We start from the raw sequence: 9,550 nt of genomic DNA, 5'->3' as shown, positions 1-9,550 counted from the left end.
CATACAAAAGGAGATCTGAAAATCTTCATACTACACAGTCGTTGTGGAGCCCGCTTATTTCTCTGACATATTTCCCTCACGACCAAAGAAGCATATTTTGAAATTCAAATCCCCTCTTTATTTCTCTGACAGATTTCCTCTCTTCAGATCTAGATCTAGATCTGAACCCAAAGCCAGATTCTACCCTCCCTCCACTCGCCCTCCCTCGGCCGGCTGCCCGCACTTGTCGCCGCCTGCAGTTGACGATGTAGTATCCGCAGAGCGTTTCCCACTAACCCCCGGTAGCGCAGTAGCAGTGCCCGCCCACTCGCTGTCCAGTACGCGCAACTCCAACGCTTGCCCACGCCAGCCTCCCGCGCACTCTCGTTGCCCGCACGCGAACCCCCCAGCGACCGCCAACCGCCATCACCTGGCAACCCCCTGTAGTAAGCTTTTTTATTTTATTTTTCAATTTACAGTTTTAAAACAATTTTTAATTACCTAATTAATTTTTTTGGACTTTGATTACACCAAAATCGATGAGCGTCCTAAGGATATTTCTAGGGTTTTGCAGACCGAACTAGATTTGGTGACCTCTCACTCTCCGGAGGCGAAGAAGAAATTCAAAGTCGGAATATTGTAACAGGACGCGCGTCAAAAATCCCTACGGCCCTCAATCTATCTCTCTCTACAACACTCAAATGTGAGAATTTTCCCTAATACTTTGTAGGGTTTTGTCATTGGCTACAAGTATTTTTTTATAACCAATTTTCTGATAATTATTCTTGACTCACTTGCTTGGATTTGCAGTTAAAAAGATCAATTTGAGAATCTTCATGGAGATTTATCTTTCTCTTGGTTTTTAGTCTAGAACAACTCAATGCTCACCTTTAAATCTCGAGGTATTTATTTTATCAAATTGGAGGTTCGATCAACAAATTTTGATTTTTATACTTTACTTAGCAAAATTTGACTGCTTATTTAGGTAGTATGTTCTTTTAGGAACAAGGAAAAACCACATTATAGCTTTAAGTTGATCCTTTTAGTGTTGAAAAACTGTAACAAACTTGAGAGCTTGATTGGAATGAATTTGATTTAGCCTGGTGATGAATTTGATTTAAATTCTAATTTTTTTGCGCCTTAGATTTTTGGTTTTTGGATTATTTTTTGGTTTTTGGATTATTTACTTACTTCTTTTAGCATGGTGAAGATGCTAATTTCTATTTATAATGATTAAATTTGATTTAGCTAATCTTAATAGTGCCTAATTCTGATCATGTCCCTAACCCTTATGTTTAAACTTGATTTAGGTAATCTTTTTTGCTTTTCTTAATGAAGATTTGGTCGCTAAGTTTTAATGGGTTTTGTTTGTTCGTGGGTTAGGGATTGGAGATTGATTACATCAGAGATGATGATGGATGGATCGAAACAGTAATTTTATTTCACTTTTCAATTTTAAATTTTAAATAAATATTTTCACTTTTCAATTTGATCTTTAGAAATTTGGTTAATGATGGCTAGGGATGGTATAACCATGAAGATAAAAGCTAAAGTTTCTAAATTTCGTCAATGACAGTTAAGGATCATTTTTAGAAATTTGGTTAATGACAGTTATGAAAGAATGATCTTTATTGTGATATTTCAGTTTCCATGCCACAATAAAGGAATAAATAATTGATGCTAAGGCATAATTCATAATTATGTATTTGTAAAGTATATATGTTTCTGATTAGTAACAAAACATTAAAAGGATGTTCTTTCCATTGGTGTGAGTCATATTTTTCTTTGCAAAAGAAAAGATTTTGTGTTTGTGTGGGTAAATTATAAGATGTAATAGATAAAGAAGTATTTATAATTATGTGTTTGTAAAGTTTATATCTATTACTATTTTCAACTTCAATAACCATACATTCACAATTTGAAACTCTATAGTCATAGATCTATCGATTCCTTTCCCTATGCCAGCAACTATTTTAAATAATATTGTGGTCAGTAGAAATAAGCTAGGCATTTGCATTTTTTTTTTTTTTGATTTTTTAGTTGTTTTAAAAATAATATTCTTAAGTAAGAATGCATCAGTTATTTTTCAAATTATATGTATCATACCATAAGTAGTTATTTTTTCTGATAAACAAATTACGAAAGTCATTTTTGGTACATAAAAATATCAAATTATGATGTTTATCTATTTCTAAAAAAAAGTACAAGCTCATTGGTAGACAAATTCGTGCATCGTACGATCTGAAACTTTTTATATGGCAAAAGGCCAAAACAAGGTCACTATACCGAAAGAATGCTTCTATGAGGATCCATTTTCTGTATACCTATTGTTATTGATTTATTTATTTATTTATTTATTTATTTATTTATTTATTTATTTATTTTGCAATATTTATTTTTCTCTAACACTTTGATCCCCACTCATACATTTTTTGTAATAATGTGATCCTTGGTCATAAATTTCTTTGATAATTAGATGTGTTATATACTTTTTCTAAAATGTCAAAAGTGAATGAATATTATCAAACCTCTTTAAGTGCGATAACTGCTTATTTCTCTAACAGATTTCACTCACGCCTAAAAAATAAAAATAAAGAAGCAGATTTTGAAATTCAAATCCCCTCTTTTTTCCGAAACACTACTCTCAACTGATTAATCCCCCCTCCAGAACCAAGCCATTCTCTGCTGACAACCTCCAAAACCCCATAGTTCACTGTCAACATCCAAAATTGCTGGTTGGACCATTCACCTACTCTATCCTATCTTGCCAGCGACCTCCAAAAATTGCTGTCCTCCACAGTCGATCTTGAAAATCGTCGGTTGGACCATTCTAGGCTTTTTCAATCTTATTTATTGCATTCATAAGGAGAATTCTAGGGTTTTGCAGTGGTTTTTAGCAAAGAATAAAAGAATTCATTGATGATTACCTAACTTTAGGGTTCTTCATTGTAAAACCCCAAAAATTTTAAAAATATTATTATAAATGATAAATAGGTTTTATTATGATTGGTGATCATTCTGGGATGAATGGATCAGATTGGAATTGATTTGAGATCGATTCGCAATTATGATTGGTGATCATTCTGGGATGAATGGATCAGATTGGAATTGATTTGAGATCGATTCGCAGTTTCAGCCTCGGTATCGCGAGTCTACTGAAAACTGATACTATTTTCTTTTTTAGTAATTTTTCTGTTGAACAGATGGGCATGAGATTTGTACTATTGATCTTAGAATTTTATGATGGTGTTGTGGGTAAAGTTTCGTTGCGTTCTGACAACGAAAACTAAAAACACTATTTGAGACAGTATCGCGAGTCTGCTGATATCTACCACATTTGTATTTTTTGTAAGTTTTTGTTTAGCAGATGGACATGAGGTTTGTGCTATTTATCTTAGAATATCGAGACGGTAGTATGGGTAAATTTTTATTACTTTCTGAGAACGGAGATTTGAAACTCAATTTTTAAATAATATAAAATTATAAATATTATTATTATTATTCCTTTTCTTTTCTTCTCTCCACCTTCCCCCACCTACCCCCCCCATAAAAGCCTCTTCCCCCTCTCTCTTCTGAGCACGCATAGAAGAGAAAGAAGAGAGAGAAAGAGAAGGGGAGAGAGAGGGAGAGAGAAAGAGAAGGAGAGATAGAGAAAGAGAAAGATGGAGAGAAAGAGAGAGAGAGAAAAAAGACAGAGAGGAAAAGATAGAGGGGACTTTGGCTATTCGGAGAAAAGGAATGGATAGGGAGTCCAATTTCAGAGATCAATAAAGGCATGTTCATCTCTTTCCAAACTCATCCCTAGTTAGTTTTGATATTGATAAAAATTGATGAATAGAATGTTAGATCAAATCATAAATATGAAGAAAGGATATGATATTAATGAAAATTGATGAATAGAATATTAGATCAAATCTCTAAAGATATGAGCATGCTAGCTAGAACTATACATATTTGTCCACCGCTTGGAAATACTATTACTATTCATACGTACTGGGGTACTATGCATATATACCATTACTATTCACACATACAGTACTATTCATAAGTACTATTACTATAAATACGTACTATGGTACTATTCATAAATACCGTATTGTTCATACGTACGGTACTATTCATGAGTATTGTTACTATTCATACATACTGGGATACTATTCATACGTACTGTTATTGTTCATACATACGACACTATTCATAAGTACTGATACTATTCATACGTATGGGTACTATTTATAAATACTGTTACTATTCGTACATATCATACTATTCATGAGTACTATTGCTATTCATACATACTGTGGTACTATTCATAAACATTATATTGTTCATACATACGGTACTATTCATGAGTATTATTACTATTCATACATACTGGGGTACTATTCATACGGACTGTTATTGTTCATGCATATAGCACTATTCATAAATACTGATACTATTCATACGTATGGGTACTATTTATAAATACAATTACTATTCATGCATACAGTACTATTCATACATAATATTACTATTCATGAGTACGGATACTAGTCGTAAAGTACTGTTGCTATTAGTAAGTACTGCTACTATTCATAATTAGTTAATACAGCAGATAGTCGGGGTTGGTAACTCTGACCATTTACTGGACAGTTTGGCCCAGTTTTATTTTCTGGAGTTTGTTTTGCGCCGTTTTGTGACACGATCGCAGAGTTTGAGCTGCTCGATGTTATACTTACAGTCATGAATATGACGAAATACGTATTTAAGTATCCTAAGGGGATTTATGACGAATTGAGATCTATTTACTTGTGAGTTAGTACACTGCAAATGAGACTACGATGATACTTATTTGTCGATCCGCACGGTGATGCGATGATATCTATTTGTCGATCCGCACTATGATGCGATGATACCTATTTATCGATCCGCACTATGATGCGATGATATCTATTTGTCGATCCGCACTATGATGCGATGATACATATTTGTCGATCCGTGCGATGATACGATGATACCTATTTTCCAATCCGCACAGTAATGTGATGAGTTGGAAGGAGTTCAGAATGATAATATTATAAACTATTTACCTGAGTATTTGGCGGATGCCAAAAGTGTTTCTACTTATTATTGAGATACTTTGCTATACGAGTACATGAGATACATATGCTGATGTCTATTATGATGCTTTACTTTCTAGTTATATTTTGATTGCTTAGTTCAGGGTTAATATTTAGTTATTTACTACCTGACACATACGGTATATACATGAGGGTTTCCTTGTTTGGATTATTTCGTTCGATGTACTACGTCTCGAGTTATAAGTTTCTAAATATTAATTCCATTAGATACATGGAAAATGATCTAGGTAGACTATGCTTAATAGATAGAGGCTCCACTTCATCATCTAGCAGCCATTCCCCTGGGGACGGATGGGGGTGAACTTGTTGTAGCGCTCTGACGTTCTTGCTGTTGTTCTTTTTCTTTTAAATTTTCCTTTCAGGCAGCTCAGAGTTCCGGAGAACCGCAGGATGACAGAGTTTCTGACATAGTCACCGTCGCATGATTTATTAGTAGAGACTCCACCGTAGATTTATTTTCACTGTTCAGACATTAGAGTTGTATTCCGTTTGTAAAGGCTAGGTGTCTTTGTACGATTTGCAGTTGACTCATGTTGAGACATTTTACTTTATTTCAGACTCCAGATGTATTTCAGTTCAGACATGATATCATTTATGAGATATAACTTTCTATATCATGTCTATTGTATTTACATTTCCTTATTTTACCTGTTTTGTACCTTCACTCATAATTGATTTCACTAGAGAATATTACTGTGATTGGTGAAACATGTTATTACATAGTGTGGTGCATGGCAGGTTTAACATCTTTGTGTTCACCTTGGCCTGCAACCATGTGTGAAAACAGGGGCGTCACATTCATGGTTTTTGAACGATGATGTTTCTAGGGTTTCGACGACAAGCAACACTGGTAATTTCTTTCTATCTCTAAATCAGGTAATTTCTCTCTATCCCTAAAAGTTAAATGAAATTATTTTTCAGTTATGCATGACTTTTTTTGTTTGGGTTTTTGAAACCCTGGGTTGATCATTTGGATTTGGGATTTTTTGATTGGTTGGTTGATTGGTAATTTTATCGTAGATTGTTGATAATCTTTTGAAAATGTATTTTATTTGGAAATAGACAAATTTGTGTTCGTGATCTGAGATATAATGGGACTGTTACAAGTTAGTGAGAATTGAATGGAAAGGGTTTTAGATCCTAACCTTAATTATTTAATTAATTATCATTTTTTTGGAAAATCCTTTGATGTTTCCTAATGATATGAGAAGGAGATAGAGCTTTTTTGAGGAGTTTGAGAGAGCATATTTTGAGGGTGCATAGAGAAGTCCATTGTCATAGCGACAGATATGTTATTTTTTAGGGAAAATTGCTTGGAGGAACCAAAAATAGTTGGCTCATGCATCCTCCTCCCCACCTCCAAAACTATAACCCCCAAACCCTTAATTTGAAATATTAGTGTAACCAACCCCCTTCTCCCACTACCCAAGAAATCTCTTCCCAATTTACCTTCTTCCCCATTTAAAACCCAATTCCTTTCTCAAGCTAGCCCTAATCTGGCCCAAGACCTCTCCTTCCACCACCTTCCCCCTCCTCCTCTCATCCTCCTCCTTCCCCCTTCCCCCTCCTCCCCGACCCCCTCCTCGACTCCGTCCGCCTCCTCCCCTTCCTCCCCTCCCCTCCCCTCTGCGTCATCTCCGACAACCCCTTGCCTTTCGCCATCGAAGGAGGCAACGGCGATAAGCCGATAAGACAAGCCGCGTCATCTCGAATCTCACTCGCCTAATCCTTAGAGGCATCGTCAAGCCTATCCAAGCCCTAGGTCAGATCTTGAATAAGAGATCTGTGAAAGCTTCATCGTCGGCTTGCTCTCTAGTTTTGTCGGAAGTTTCGCATCACTCGCTGATCGAGGTCTTGAAGAACTTTAAGGAGATTCGAAGGCTGAGGATCGAGCTTCCAGCTAGTGAGCTCGGAGTTGAAGATGAATCTCTTTTAAAATGGAAGGCTGGTTTTGTGCAAATTGACAGTATTGTTGCAATCTTGTATGCTCTTAATTTGTTCTTTGCAATCTTGTATGCTCTTAATTTGTTGTAATCTTGTATGCTCTTAATTTGTTCTTTGCAATTAACAATACTGTTGATTTTGTGCAAATTTGAAGTTTGGACGGTTAACAGAGTTCGTCTGTTTGTAAAATATGATGGTTTCATGTCACATATGCTGTTTTTATGTGACGTTTATGCATTTTGTGTGGCATATGCTGCGTGTATGTCACATATACTTGTCTCCCGTGACATTTTGGTATTATGTGTAACATATGCTGTTGTTATGTAACATTTTTACATTATGTGTGATATATTCTCATTATCCATGACATATGCTGATGTTATGTGATATTTATACATTACAGTGTGATTTAACCTCTTTTTAGCTGTAGAATGTGAGACTTCAAGAGTGCTCTCCATGACCCATCAAATAGAGTATAACTATTAGAAGCTTTTTGGAGAAGAAGGGTAACGGGAAGAACAAGCAGATTCAAGAAGAGTTATACTCTATTTGATGGGTTGAAATCATTTGGGGGATAATTTGGGAAGAACAAGCAGATTCAAGAAGAGTTATACTCTATTTGATGGGTTGAAATCATTTGGGGGATAATTTTGATATAATAATAGCTCAATTTTGGAGTTATACTCTATTTGATGGGTTGAAATCATTTGGGGGATAATTTTGATATAATAATAGCTCAATTTTGGGGAGATGACAGAGGATTTGTGCTCAATTTTGGAGAAAGAAGAAGAAGAAAAAGATCTGATTTGTGATATTTAGATGTTGAGAAGGCAATGAGGTAGATATGTGACTTTTGAGAATCTATTTATACGTGACACATCCAATGAGGCAAGGAGGATGTGGAATGACTATTAGATCTAAATATCACATACAACAAATTACAGCCATGTATCACGTATAAACAAATTACATGACAAATAAGCACATTCAATATTAACAAATTACAGCCAAATATCACATACAACACCCAAATATCACATACAACACCCAAATGTCACATATAAACAACAAATATCACAAGCAACACCCAAAAATCACAAATTACAACCAAATATCACATACAACACCCAAATGTCACGTATAAACAATAAATGTCACAAGCAACACCCAAATATCACATACAACACCCAAATGTCACGTATAAACAACAAATGTCACATAAAAACAACATATGTGACATGAAACCGTCATATGTCACATGAAACTATCATATGTCATATAAGCAAGTTGACTTCCATAAAAGGACACCTCGAGCAATTCTAAGATGGCTTGTCACATGAAGGACAAACATAATTTTATACCAAAAGTAAACAAGTTGACTTCCATTTTCTTATCAAATTTTACAAACCGATGAACTCTGTTAACCATGCAAATGACAAATTTGCACAAAACCAACTATACTAATAACCATATTGGAAGAGATTCCATCAAGGCTTCTCAATCTCTTCCTCCTCCTCCCCAATCTAAGCCCACACATCTGCCTCATTGCCAATCTAAGCCCACACATATACTTAATTTTGTATTCTATTTGATGTGATATTTCAATGTTATATGTGACAATTCAATCCTACATGTGCCGGTTCTACCTTATATGTGATATTTAGATCTGATTTGTGACTTTTGAGTATTACATGTAACATTGAGACCTCATATGTGACGTTAATGTACCTCATATGCGACGTTAATGTATTATATATGAATGTTAGATGTGTACTTCATCTAAAATATATATTTGTAGATGCGTACCATTCTAGATGTGTACTTTATCTTGTTGAGAATTATAAATTAAAGTGGCAATACTCTATTATATGTGACTCTTATCTGTGTTCTGTGATATTTTACTGTTGTTTGTGACAATTGTCATTTATATATGACACTTGGCTGTACTTTATAGTTAATTATTGTTTGACACATAGATGAAGTACACATCTAGAATGGTACAAGAAATTACAGTCCCAACCCACAGATGAAGTACACATCCAGAAAGATCACCAAGAAATTACAAATGCACATTTTATCATTTACAAACAGCTAGTAAACATCCAACATCCAACAAATGAAATAGTTACATGTGTTTGTCTAATACTTCCACTCAATCAATCGTACATTATTACCCCAAAGTACAAAAGATATTCTAGATCGCCAATATCTAACTTCAATCGTAACTTCTTCCTTTCACCACATTCGCATATGATTTGAGCAGCAAGTCCTGCTCCTAACATCTCATTCTTCCTTTGCAAGGCTTCAATATTCATTGTCTCACTTCCCTCTAGGATCGCCTTGATGAAAAAATATGCATGTATGCCACAATCATATCTGTAAAAATATCACATAGCACTTAAACTGTAGCATATATAATTGGTAACGAGAATATATCACATAGAATGTAAAAATATCACATAACGACAACATATGTCACACAGAATACTAAAATGTCACATAAC

The 9,550-nt window shown here is 34.8% G+C and overlaps 1 long non-coding RNA gene across 2 annotated transcripts; it reads left to right on the top strand.

Annotated features, from left to right (window-relative positions):
- On the top strand, window positions 280-5,719 carry LOC109848648. Of its 2 annotated transcripts, none has more exons than XR_002248851.1 (4): window positions 280-425; window positions 554-682; window positions 790-881; window positions 5,465-5,719. It is a non-coding gene; the product is annotated as an uncharacterized LOC109848648 (long non-coding RNA). The 2 variants fall into 2 exon arrangements; XR_002248852.1 differs by having other exon boundaries at window positions 544-682.

This window comes from Asparagus officinalis, chromosome 7, assembly GCF_001876935.1.
Source record: "Asparagus officinalis chromosome 7, Aspof.V1, whole genome shotgun sequence".
NCBI lineage: Eukaryota > Viridiplantae > Streptophyta > Magnoliopsida > Asparagales > Asparagaceae > Asparagus > Asparagus officinalis.
This window is presented reverse-complemented; position numbering and strand designations above follow the sequence as displayed.